This window comes from Nerophis lumbriciformis, linkage group LG05 (assembly GCF_033978685.3).
Source record: "Nerophis lumbriciformis linkage group LG05, RoL_Nlum_v2.1, whole genome shotgun sequence".
Lineage (NCBI taxonomy): Eukaryota > Metazoa > Chordata > Actinopteri > Syngnathiformes > Syngnathidae > Nerophis > Nerophis lumbriciformis.
In genome coordinates, this window is record NC_084552.2 from 30,834,384 (window position 1) to 30,848,458 (window position 14,075).

The following is a 14,075-nucleotide window of genomic DNA, read 5'->3' on the forward strand; positions in this document are numbered from 1 at the left end:
TAACATACCAGGCACGTTCTCAGTTGGTTATTTATGCCTCATATAACGTACACTTATTCAGCCTGTTGTTCACTATTCTTTTTTTATTTTAAATTGCCTTTCAAATGTCTATTCTTGGTGTTGGGTTTTATCAAACAAATTTCCCCTAAAAATGCGACTTATATGTGTTTTTTTCCTTCTTTATTATGCATTTTCGGACGGTGCGACTTATACTCCGGAGCGACTTATACTCCAAAAAATACAGTACTTTGCACCATGTTTGTTCAAATAACTCATGTAAAATACAAAAGTCAACTCTCAAATTTTTAAAATAAATCATGTCACACTTTGAACTGGACACCAAATCTGTTATCTGTTTCTTTGTCAGTTAGTGAAGACCAAGTCTTTAAAATATTTTCTTGGATTTTCAAATTCTTTTTGAGTTTTGTCTCTCTTTGAATTAAAAATGTCGAGCAAAGCGAGACCAGCTTGCTAGTAAATAAATACAATTTAAAAAATAGAGGCAGCTCACTGGTAAGTGCTGCTATTTGAGCTCTTTTTAGAACAGGCCAGTGGGCGACTCATCTGGTTCTTACGGGCTACCTGGTGCCCGCGGGCACCGTGTTGGTGACCCCTGATTTAAACAGTGACATTTAATACATGTGTGACTGGGCACCAACATTTTCTACCGTGTCTCCTTTGTGAGCACCAACAGCCATTGCGGATTATCACGAAGAGGTTTGTCCCAAGGGAGTGCAGCAAGAGATGAGAAGCGGGACCAAAGCACGCAGAGAAAGTGAAATGTTGCCGACCCCACTGAAAGCAAATGAATGTGAGAAAATAAAATGGGTAGGCAGGGCAGCAGAGAGATGATTGGATGCAAGGCTGCAGAGAACAAGCTGTCAGGAGGACAGACTGGGAAGCCTCCATAACAAAGGAGTGAGGAGAAGGGAATGCCTCGAATGGTAATAGAGTTGAGGGGATGAAGCAATCGTTGTGTTGTCTTCAGGCCGTCTTATTTCAAAGCTTATGCAGGGCGCACCTTAAGGTCCAGGTTTACAAAATAAATGCAAGATGCACTGAACTGAATTTTCCCATCGCTCTCTGGGGTTCTTTAACCAGCCCGGCAGACACCACTGATCTTGACTGTCTCAATTTAGGCAATGAAAGAAAGAGTTGAACTCCCTTCCGGCTGTCAGGTTCTGATCTTGACTCACCTTCCTGTCGGATGAGTGACGCACGCGAGGAGCAAGACAGACAGGATGACAGGAGGAGTGCGGGAGATGAGAGACAAGACATTAAGCAAGAGACGGCGGCGACAACAATCACTGGTCCATAGCAAGGTAGTGCCATCTTCGCCTGAGTTGGACCTACTTGTGAATAAATGTGTGTGAGCAGAGAATTATACAGCAGAGCTACAAAATCAATGCCTGGGGGCCACATCTGACTTGCCAAATAATTTTTTCTACTGTGAAAGCCTTGAAATAATGTGCGTCAAAAAGGCATTTCATCTTTCTTGATAAATGTTTTTTGAATTTGACAGAAAAAAAAAACATGATGCATGTTAGTGCCGTTCTTAACTTAATATTACAACAAAACCAAAAACCAGTGAAGTTGGCACGTTGTGTAATTCGTAAATAAAAACAGAATACAATGATTTGCAAATCCTTTTAAACTTATATTCAACTGAATAGACTGCAAAGACAAGATATTTTATGTTCAAACTGAGAAACTTTATTTTTTTTTGCAAATAATAATTGACTTAGAATTTAATGGCAGCAACACAGTACAAAAAAATTGGCACAGGGGCATTTTTACCACTGTGTTACATGGCCTTTCCTTTTAACAACACTCAGTAAACGTTTGGGAACTGAGAAGACCAATTTTTGAAGCTTTTCAGGTGGAATTATTTCCCATTCTTGCTTGATGTACAGCTTAAGTTGTTCAACAGTCCGGGGGTCTCCGTTGTGGTATTTTAGGCTTCATAATGCGCCACACATTTTCAATGGGAGACAGGTCTGGACTACAGGCAGGCCAGTCTAGTACCCACACTCTTTTACTATGAAGTTACGCTGTTGTAACACGTGGCTTGGCATTGTCTTGCTGAAATAAGCAGGGGCGTCCATGGTAACGTTGCTTGGATGGCAACATATGTTGCTCCAAAACCTGTATGTACCTTTCAGCATTAATGGTGCCTTTACAGATGTGTAAGTTACCCATGCCTTGGGCACTAATACACACCCATTCCATCACAGATGCTGGCTTTTCAACTTTGCGCCGAGAACAATCCGGATGGTTATTTTCCTCTTTGTTCCGGAGAACACGACGTCTACAGTTTCCAAAAACAATTTGAAATGTGGACTCATCAGACCACAGAACACTTTTCCACTTTGCATCAGTACATCTTAGATGAGCTTGGGCCCAGCAAAGCCGGCGGCGTTTCTGGGTGTTGTTGATAAATGGCTTTCGCTTTGCATAGTAGAGTTTTAACTTGCACTTACAGATGTAGCGACAAACTGTAGTTACTGACAGTGGTTTTCTGAAGTGTTCCTGAGCCCATGTAGGGATATCCTTTACACATTGATGTCGATTTTTGATGCAGTACCGCCTGAGAGATCGAAGGTCAGTAATATCATTGCTTACGTGCAGTGATTTCTCCAGATTCTCTGAACCTTTTGATGATATTACAGACCGTAGATGGGGAAATCCCTAAATTCCTTGCAATAGCTCGTTGAGAAATGTTGTTCTTGAACTGTTCGACAATTTGCTCACACATTTGTTCACAAAGTGGTGACCCTCGCCCCAACCTTGTTTGTGAATGACTGAGCATTTCAGGGAAGCTGCTTTTATACCCAATTATGGCACCCACATGTTCCCAATTAGCCTGTTCACCTGTGGGATGTTCCAAATAAGTGTTTGATGAACATTCCTCAACTTCCTCAGTTTTTTTGCCACTTGTGCCAGCTTTTTTGAAACATGTTGCAGGCATCAAATTCCAAATGAGATAATATTGGCAAATTATAACGTTTTACAGTTCGAACGTTAAGTATCTTGTCTTTGCAGTCTATTCAGCTAAGAATAGGTTGAAAAGGATTTGCAAATCCTCGTATTCTGTTTTTATTTACGATTTACACAACATGCCAACTTCACTGGTTTTGGGGTTTGTATTTAATGCAACAAGCTTCCATGGTAACCCTTTCTTGTCAGGCCTGACCATATGTTTTATATTTGTCTTGTTTTCCTGAGTTAGCTGTTGTTTCCTATTTTGTACGACTCTGTTTCTGACAGCTGCCTCCTTCACCTGTCTCTAATTGGCAATCTGGGCACACCTGTTCCCGGTTGCCAATCAGGCGTCTTTATGTGCCAACCCTGCGGTTCAGACTGGGCTGGAAATAATGCTTTTGTCAACCATTCACGGTTGGTGATTGTTTTTGCTTTACTCCTGAATGTGCACAGCTTTTTTCTGTGCTTCTTGTGCACTACCCTGCTGCACTACTGGTGTGTGTTAATTAAGACTCTTCTTACCTGCATTTCATCTCCTGTCTCCGCATTTTTGGTGACATTTTCTCCTGAACTTAAATATCTACGCATATATTTGACTTCTGATTAATTCCAAAGCAAATTTCCAATCAGTTCTTTGGTAAACAATGATAATAATCAAATGACAGGGCAATGTGTAATATCAATCAATCAATCAATGTTTATTTATATAGCCCTAAATCACAAGTGTTTCAAAGGGCTGCACAAGCCACAACGACATCCTCGGTACAAAGCCCACATAAGTGCAAGGAAAAACTCACCCCAGTGGGACGTCGATGTGAATGACTATGAGAAACCTTGGAGAGAACCGCATATGTGGGTAACCCTCCTCCCCCTCTAGGGGAGACCGAATGCAATGGTTGTCGATTATATAATAATATCATGAGATGGCTTTCGTAACTGCGATTCTGGGTTTGCATGAATGCTGCTGGCTCTGGGAGGAAAATTGTGATTCATTGAGGAAAACAAACATTTAGCTTTTCCAATATGATAAGAAGGCCAAAAAGACCAATAACCAAAGTGACAAGTGACTTGTTGAGGAAGCAAGAGGTGGAGGTGATGGAGTGCCTAGTATGTCTCCTCCACACCCGAACCTAATCCTGTAGCACAAGGAAGGTGGACGAACAAAAGGCGTCTAACATCCACCAGTGATGTCATCATAGAGGAGTGCAAGAGGATTCCATGTGCAGCTCTGGTGAATTCCATATCCAAAAGGATTAAGGCAATTGCAGTGCTAGACAAGAATGATGCTTACATGAAATATTTACACCTCAAACTCAATTTGGACGTGTTCACTGTGAGGTGGACTCACGTGTGCACTTGCCAGCTATCCATTTTAACAAATGTGTATCTGTGTCGACATATATGTCTAGTGGATAGTAATTCTACACTACTAAGCAAGCTGTACACTGACTTCTCCAAAGACTATCCAAGTTTTATTTCAATTGCAAAGTCCCTTAAAAATAATGAAATAGTAAGGTGTGCACTCACTTTTGTGGGATGCTTCTACTTGAAGTAGTTTGAACCAATATCCTCTAGTGCAGTGTTTTTCAACCTTTTTTGAGCCAAGGCACATTTTTTATGTTGAAAAAATGCGGAGGCACGCCACCAGCAGAAATAATTTTAAAAAAGAAACTCAGTTGACAGTAAAAAGTCGTTGTCGCAATTGTTGGATATGACTTCAAACCATAACCGAGCACACATTACTATAGCTCTTGTCTCAAAGTAGGTGTACTTGACTTATTTGGATTTTTTTTTTGCTGTTTTCCTGTCTGTAGTGTTTTAGTTCTTGTCTTGCGCTCCAATTTTGGTGGCTTTTTCTCTTGTTTTGGTATTTTCCTGTAGCAGTTTCATGTCTTCCTTTGAGCGATATTTCCCGCATCTACTTTGTTTTAGCAATCAAGAATATTTCAGTTGTTTTTATCCTTCTTTGTGGGGACATTGTTGCTTGTCATGTCATATTCGGATGTACTTTGTGGACGCCGTCTTTGCTCCACAGTAAGTCTTTGCTGTCGTCCAGCATTCTGTTTTTAATTTGTAGCCAATTCAGTTTTAGTTTTGTTCTGCATAGCCTTCCCTAAGCTTCAATGCATTTTCTTAGGGGCACTCACCTTTTGTTTATTTTTGGTTTAAGCATAAGACACCTTTTTGCCTGCACACTGCCTCCCGCTGTTTCCGACATCTACAAAGCAATTAGCTACCGGCTGCCACCTACTGATATGGAAGAGCATTACACGGTTACCAGTGACGTGTGGTGAGGTTCATGACTGGTGAGGCACTGACTTCATCACAGTCAGATTTACAAACATATGAACCCTAAAGAGTATCTTATTCACCATTTGATTGGCAGCAGTTAACGGGTTATGTTTAAAAGCTCATACCAGCATTCTTCCCTGCTTGGCACTCAGCATCAAGGGTTGGAATTGGGGGTTAAATCACCAAAGATTATTCCCGGGCGCGGCGCCGCTGCTTCCCACTGCTCCCCACTGCTCCCCTCACATCCCAGGGGGTGAGCAAGGGGATGGGTCAAATGCAGATGACAAGTTTCACCACACCTAGTGTGTGTGTGACAATCATTGGTACTTTAACTTAACTTTAACTTTACACATACAAACTGTAGCACACAAAAAAACACATTTAATAAAAAAAAACGTTATTATGGTCTTACCTTTACTTATAAGTGCGGGAACAGTGGTGTTCGTGTTGGAGGAGTTGTGAATAAATGAAATATGAAATCCGTGCTGCAGTCTGCAGGTGTACCTAATGTTGTGTCCCTGCAGTCGTTCACGGCTCCTCCGGCGCGAGCATTGTTGTTTTTGCACTTTTTGGCTTCTTGTTAAGTGACTTTTTTGGGTGGATTCGGTCTTGCACGTGGAGGGTTTGGGTGTGGGCTTTGGTTGGTGTGGCGCTCCCGTCGGGGCGTGCATTTTGCGGCGGAGGTGCATTAACCGGCACCAGGAGGCGGGATTACTGCGAACCTCACACAGTGCGTCTTCGCAGCAGTTTTATGATTGCTCAGCACAAGAAATACGTTACACACATACAGTTGTTGACAAAATACACTGTACATTATATACCTCAGCTAACTAAACTATGGAAATGTATAATATAATTCATATAGCAATACGGTCTCACTGCACAGCAGGCCAACAGTTAGCGGAGTCCGCAATCCATGTTGAGGCACAACGCAGTGACGTGCCTCAACTGGCTGCTGATCACCGCACCGTCTCTTCTCAGTATTTGAACGGCAAATGTGAAAATTCAGCGATTTTGAATAAAAATAATCTAAAACTGGTGAAGTTAAATGGAAAATAACTTTATAGTATAATCACTGGATACATATAACAATTTAATTATTTTTTTTCTTTTTACATTTTTTTTCTCTCCATGATGGCAGGTGAGGCCCCGCGTCACTGTTACTCTGCCGAGCTCTAGACAGCACCGACACTCAACAACACATCATTTGCAAACTATAATTACTGGTTTGCAACATATTTTTAACCCAAATAGGTGAAATTAGATAATCTCCCATGGCACACCAGACTATCTCTCGTGACACACTAGTGTGCCGCGGTACAGTGGTTGAAAAACACTGCTCTAGTGGACATTTGTCTAAATGTTTTGTGAAAGGTGCTCGATAGCCCTGCGAAACACAAATGTCCACTGTAGAGGACGCTGGTTCCCAGTACAAATAGGTGCACTAAATTGTTTTTTTCACTCTTCATCCCAGCCTGACTCATCCACTCACTGCTCTGCTCTCTCTATCTCTGACCGCCTCCTGCATCACTTCCACCACTTGCCGAACTCTTCTTCACCTCGGCCTACTTAGCTCCTTCTCTATCTTGCCTTTAAGTCATTGGGAATGATTGTGCATGGCGCTCGCCTTCGGGTGCTTGTCGAGCTTTGGCGGCCGATGGTTTTTAGGTTTGCACTGAGGGTAAGTCGGGTCTTGCCCAATCTTATCAAACTGCTCTTTACCTTTTAAAAAAAAAAAAGAAACTTGAAGGTGGTTTGATGTGCAAGGTTCATGTAAAAGGACTTTAAGCAGACAAATTGATTTAAATTGCATGCGAAAATTGGTTGTAAAGTAATCAATTAATATTATGTATGCTGTGTTTATTGTCTGAGATTGCCCTCAGGCACCATTGGTTGCTGATGAAATTACTGTTTTAAAACAGTAATAATTCACCACTACGTATTGAATCTGCTCGCGTGGACAAAATAACAGCTTCTTACAGCAGATGTTAATGTCGACTCCTCACATCTTACAGTATGTTTGATGTACGCTAATGTGAAAGTGAAGTTCTCCAAAACCAATAACCACATTACGTTAATGCGAAAATGTGGAAAATATATGCCGGAGGATCTCGCTTTATTTCAAGTGTGTTTGTTTTATGTTTCTCTGTCTCTCGCTCTCTTTCAAGGACACATACTGAACATTAGTTCGTACAATTAGGCTGTTTTCCCCAATGGAAGCAACCGATTTTTAACTATATTGGCAGCAGGAGAATGAAAAAGCCTCGAGAGCCAAGTGGCACGCCAAGTCACCTTCACGCCAACTCACACTAACACAGACCTTCCCAGTCTTCCTCGCGGAGTCAACAATGGATCGATCTAATGGGGACGAAAAACCTCCTTTTAGTGAAGTAAATCCTGACATCCCGAGAGGTTTTATCCGCAGGTCTTAGTCGGCCTGTTTGCAGTCGCTTTGCCTTATTCTTTGCAGTAGCTCAGCTTGATTGATAGTCATGGCAGGAAAGGGACACACTGACTCGAGTTCTTCTGGCCCTTGTAGATCCTCAAAGTAAAAGTAAAATGTTGGAGACAACTAAATATATTTGGCAATGGATATATACACAGTGTGTGCATCTTATTTGGGACGGCGTGGCTCATATGGTAGAGCCGCCGTGCCAGCAACTTGAGGGTTCCAGGTTTGATTACGCCATCCTAGTCCTCGGGCAAGACACTAGACCCACCTTTCTCCCAGTACCATTCACACTGGTGTATGTTTTGTTAAAAACCAATATAAATATTAAGAACCCAATGTAGTGAGAGCAACCGTCCCAAAATAAGTAAAGATAATGATGCTGATTTACAATTTATTACAATACAAATTAAAAAACAGTCAAGTTAATAACACTAAAAATACCAAATTGGTAACCAATATTATGGTGAGGGTACAGCCGCGACAGGCGTAGTGGGTCAGCGTCCTGGCTCCACCCACTTCCACGGCGTCCTCCTGCACACAGAATTAAAACGGAGGCAGGCCACGGGGATAAAATCTTCTAAAAGTACGGAGACGCTCTCCGGGCTGACGCCACACTTACACGCAAGGCCTTGCTGTAGTTCCATGTCGAAGTATTGGGTACGCCCACTCTCCTCGCCAGTCGGCGGTCACTCGCGGGACCGACATGGCCGTACCCGTCCCGTCTCGCTCCGCCTCTTGGTCGCTCCCGGGAGTCACCGCAGGTCTCTGGGTCCCGATCACTCCTGCCCACAGGACCACACAGACAGCGTACAACGCACGAGCCCGCAACCCCACAGACAAAGGCAGTTTAATCACCCCCACATATCCACAATCCACAACACTTACTTCGGAGGCAGAGTTTCCTCTGCCCTTGCGTGTTGTGGGCTTCTTGGGGTTCACTCCGGTAGCTTGCGGGGTCTGCTGTGTAGTCCTGGATTCCTTCCCAGCCTGCGGGGGTCCACCCGGACGCTCTTGGCAAAGCCTGCCGATCCTCTCTGGTCGCTTCCTCCTCCTTCCATCGCGCTTCCCTCCGGTCGCTCTTCCTTCAGTCGCTCTTCTATGGCGTCACATTAATGCCAAAAATCCAAGCGCATAAAAACTGTTATCGTGCGCTGATTCTCCACTTCGTGCGCGCGCGCAACACCCTTTTGCGCGCGCCTGGTGCCTTTTTGCGCGCGCGGTGCCTTTCTGCGCGCGCGCCGTCTCGGTCTGTGCGCTCTCTGTGTACTCCTGGCATCTCTCCTCGCGCTGTCATGTTTCTTTTTGGCACTTTGGGGCGGGTATGCTTAGACGGCCCCTCCTTTCTGATTGGCTCTGAGCATTTTTCATATGACCAATGATTCTCCAGCGTAGCAACGTTGTAGCCATCTTACCTCGGACAGCTAGCCTCAATCATTACATTGATGTCAATGGTACATGCACTAATTACATTACCATAACTTGCTCGATTTTCGACCAATTTACAAACGGTTTGCCTTGTTACATGTAGATATGACATAGGATGCTGTACCTGAAATTACCTCTTTCGCTTTAAAAAAAAAAAGACTTAATTGTGCAACATAGTTGTGTAGGGTCAGTGTTAGTCAGTTCTCTGATTATTTTAAACTGTTTCAGAATACATTATTAAAAGGCTATTTTTAACATTTTAAAAACAAAATTCAAATATTATTTCATTAATTTTATGGCTGAATCAAAAGAAATTCCATATATTAGAAAACAAATGTTCAAGAAGAAGTGAAATTATAAAATAATGTTATGGTTGGATGTTATTGCTGGTGGACCAGTTCTGGCTGAAAGATGTGATTATGGTGTTTGTTGTCTTATTATTTATTTGGATCACATTTCGTATTACCCTGTATTGTGTTTATGTGGTATGAAATAACCTTCATCAGCGCGCAACATTTTTTTATCCACTTCTTCCTCCGTAAATCTGGATACATATTGACGATGACCCGCCCTGCTATACTTCTGATTGGCTCTGAGCATTTTTCCCCTGACCAATCAGAAAGAAGGGGCCGTCTAAGCATACCCGCCCCCAAAGTGCCAAAACGAAACATGACAGCGCACAGACCGAGACAGCGCGCGCGCAAAAAGGCACCACGCGCGCGCAAAAGGGTGTCGCGCGCGCACGAAGTGTAGAATCAGCGCGCGATAATAGTTTTTATGCCCTCGGATTTTTGGCACTAATGTGACGCCATACTCTTCCTTCCTCGTCCCTCGGCTGTAATTCCGCGTAGGAGTAAAAACATGCAATTAAAATCCACAGCAATAAAAACATGCAACTAAAATCCACAACAATATAAACACTCTAACACATGCATGGCAATGAAACATAAAAAATAAAATCCCCATACTTGTGTCCCATCACATATGAATGTAAATAAAGGTTCGGAGGCGGCCCAGGGCAGCTGCCGTTCAAAATGTAGCTTACCACCATCAAGGAGGGAATGTGGAGTGAATGAATGATGAGTTCTCGGTTCTTCATGAACCGCTTTGAGCGTAGAGAAAATCGAATCCATTATTATCATTGTCATTACACTGAACAAAAATATAAATGCAACACTTTTGTTTTTGCCGCCATTTTTTATAGGTCGAACTCAAAGATCTAAAACTTTTACTATATTAGCTAAAGACCTATTGCTCTCAAATATTGTTCTCAAATCTGTCCAAATCTGTTTTTTGCCACGATAATCCATCCCTCCTCACAGGTGTGGCATATCAAGATGCTGATTAAACAGAATTGTTGCACAGGTGTGCCTTAGGCTGCCCACAATAAAAGGCCAACCTGAAATGTGCAGTTTAATCGCACAGCACAATGCCACAGGTGTTGCAGGTTTTGAGGGAGCGAGCAGTTGGAATGCGGACTGCAGGAATGTCCACCAGAGCTGTTGCCTGGGAATTGAATGTGCATTTATTATTATCGCATACTTGCCAACCCTCCCGAATTTTCCGGGAGACTCCCGGAATTCAGCGTCACACCCGAAAACCTCCCGGGACAAATATTCTCCCGAAAATCTCCCGATTTTCAGCCGGAGCTGAAGGCCACGCCCCCTCCAGCTCCATACGGACCTGAGTGAGGACAGCCTTTTTTCACGACGGGAGGACAACAGGGTGACAAGAACTAAATCATCCAGACTAGAGATAAATTGTATTATTATGTTTATCTTACCTAAAAATAAATATATTTATTAATTAAAAAAAAAAAAAAACGAAATAAATGTTGACTATATTTTGCTAAAAACATCAAAATTAATTGTATTTTTATTTGTATTTTTTCTGACTCCTTATTACATCCAGCCATAGAATTATACCGGTACATTAAAATAAACATATTTGAAATAATTAATTTTGAATGATCATAATAATTCATTTAAAATGACCATATTTAATTATTAAAATATTTGCTTGTTTATCAACAACTTTACCATTTTATTCATTACAATTTGAAGCTCTCAGAAGCCAAGTTATCTTATATTCATGTTATATTTATGCAAGTTTGAAGTATCAATTATCTAAACACAGATTTGTTTGCATATTTTCAGGATGTAGATATATATATATATATATATAAATATATATATATATATATATATATATATATATATATATATATATATATATATATATATATATATATATATATATGTATGAAATACGTGGTGAATTCTAGCTGTCAATATACTCCTCCCCTCTTAACCACGCCCCCAACCACGCCCCGCCCCAACCACCCCGACCACGCCCCCACTCCCCACCCCCCACCTCCCGAAATCGGAGGTCTCAAGGTTGGCAAGTATGTATTATCGCCACACCACTATCACCACTATCATTGTTACTTTAATTCATAGTCATTTAGACACCACTACCTTTACGGGTAGGGCTAAAAAGTATGGCAAGGGGGTGTATCGGACTGGCCCTTACAGTGTCGTCGCCATGCTGGTTCTGGTCAGGCTGCGTCAAACTAGTGTGTCTTAATAACAATATTAATACGCGGGGTATAAATAAATTGGTGAGCGCACGTCTGAGCCCTGAGCCAAGCCACAGGCGCAGGCAGATGGAGGAAGCAAATGAGGCTTGGAGACAGATGTGTCTCTGACAGTGGGATTGTGAGACAGTGCGGGTGGAGAGGGGGACATGCTCATAAATAATGGACACTTCTCCCGCCAGGCGGAGGACGGTTATTCAGAGAGCCCAAAGAACATCAAAAGTAACTGAAATGGGTACAGTTATCAAGTTCTACTCAACGAGGTTCTATTTATATGAACCCACCAGTCGTCTATAAACATTAGATATTTGCACAAGTTGAATAATAAGGTTCTTCATTTACGTCCTACCAGTTTGTGTGTGTGACAATACGAAGACAAGCAGCACGCAAATACAACACATTGGCAAAAAAGCCCGCGAGTGACTTTTCAGCTCTCATTGGCTTTTTTTTTTTAAGGGGTGAAAAGACACCTATTTCCTGTCCCTCTTGTGTCCCAGTGCACTTCAGCCTGCCTGTCAGCGCCCACACGGTGCAAGACTGTCACGCTGTGTGTGCTACAGCAGTGGAGTTGGCACCCAAAGGAGGGAGTGTGGAAATGCTCCCAAAAAAAATAGCCTGAAAGAACATGTGACATGTCTCGTCTTGCGTCAATTTATTTTAAAGTCAAGAACATTTGCAAATGGCTTTTTTTCACCTTGAGGTTTTAAAGATGACAGTTAAAAGAGCATCGTACATAGGGCTGAGCGATATGGCCTTTTATTAATATCTCAATATTTTTAGGCAATGTCACGATACACAATATATATCTCGATATTTTGCCATAGCCTCAAATTAGCACTTGATGCATATAAATTTGACTTAGACTTCCTTTTTATTGGCATTCAAATTTACAGCACAGATAAGAATGACATTTCGCTACATAAGCTCATGGTAGTGCAGGATAAAAAAGCAATAAGGTGCATATATATATATAAAATAAATAAATATATATAAATAAATAAATTGATTACTGTACAGATAAATATATTGCACTTTTTCACATGCGTCCACGTTTATGGATGTATGTTATATTGTCTTTTTTATTTCAGCGAGTTAATCCATTTTGGGGGGAGTTGAGGGGATCATTTAATTATGATGCGTTCAAGAGTCTTACGGTCTGAGGGAAGAAGCTGTTATGATGATTCTATGTGTCTACATTAAAACTTTCTTGTTCATACTGCATTAATATATGCTCATTTTAAACTTTCATGCAGAGAGGGAAACCACAACTTAGTCAATTTACCAAAACTGTATTTATTAAACAGTTATTAAGCAGCGGCACAAACCTTCATGTCATTTCCAAAACAGAAAGTGCAAGATTGTCAGAGACATTTTTAAAACAAGCTATTAGTGCACTTTTGTGCATGATGTCACTAAGATGACATATCAAAACAACACTAAATTGAAGTGCACCTTTTGTACAGAACGCCACTACAATAGTTTAAAACAAATAAAGTGCACTTTTGTGCATGATGTCACACAAGATATTTCAATAACTGTCAAATAAAAATGAGCTGCATAATAGGAAATCAAATAGTGTATGTCCTTGGTTCCTGCGGATGTTATCTCCTTCTGTTGTTAACTATTTTTTTCATACGGTGTTGATCTGGAAATGGAAGACGCCAGGCTCAATTGGGTCAGTGCTGGTTGCTTCGGCATTTTGTTGGGTGTGGCACCGGCCGGAGATGTTGACATGCGGAGTTTTAAGCACTCCTTATTCTCAAGCGGGTGACTTTTCAAATGATGCTACAAATTAGTAGTGCCGCTACTTTTTGTAGCAACGCTTTTGCCGCATGCTTCACATATTACGGTTGTCTGTTCAACATCTTCCCGCTTGAAGCCAAACCACCGCCAGACGACGGAACCGTGCTGTTTTTCTTGGGAATTGATTCTTCTTCCTTCATTTGTTCCTTCATCTGTTACCAGATTCGCACCTTCTCTCTCTCGTATTACCACTCGCACCACCTGCCACAGCTAACTTTACCATATGACGTTGCACGCGCGACAGTATGTGACGTATGTAACAAGGTGTGCTTGTTTTATGTCTCTGTGAGAAGCAGGGACAAGAAAGAGTGAGAAAAGCCTGTAGTCTAATGTGGCTAAAAGCAACTGCGTGAGAACGTATACTCGAATACTCACGATATAATCATTTTCTACATCGCACAGAGACAAACCTTCAATATATCGAGTATATTCGATATATCGCCCAGCCCTAATCGCACATTCATCTACCACTGTGACGGAGCTTTTAACTGAAAACACTTGTACATCAAATCAACGTCTCCAATT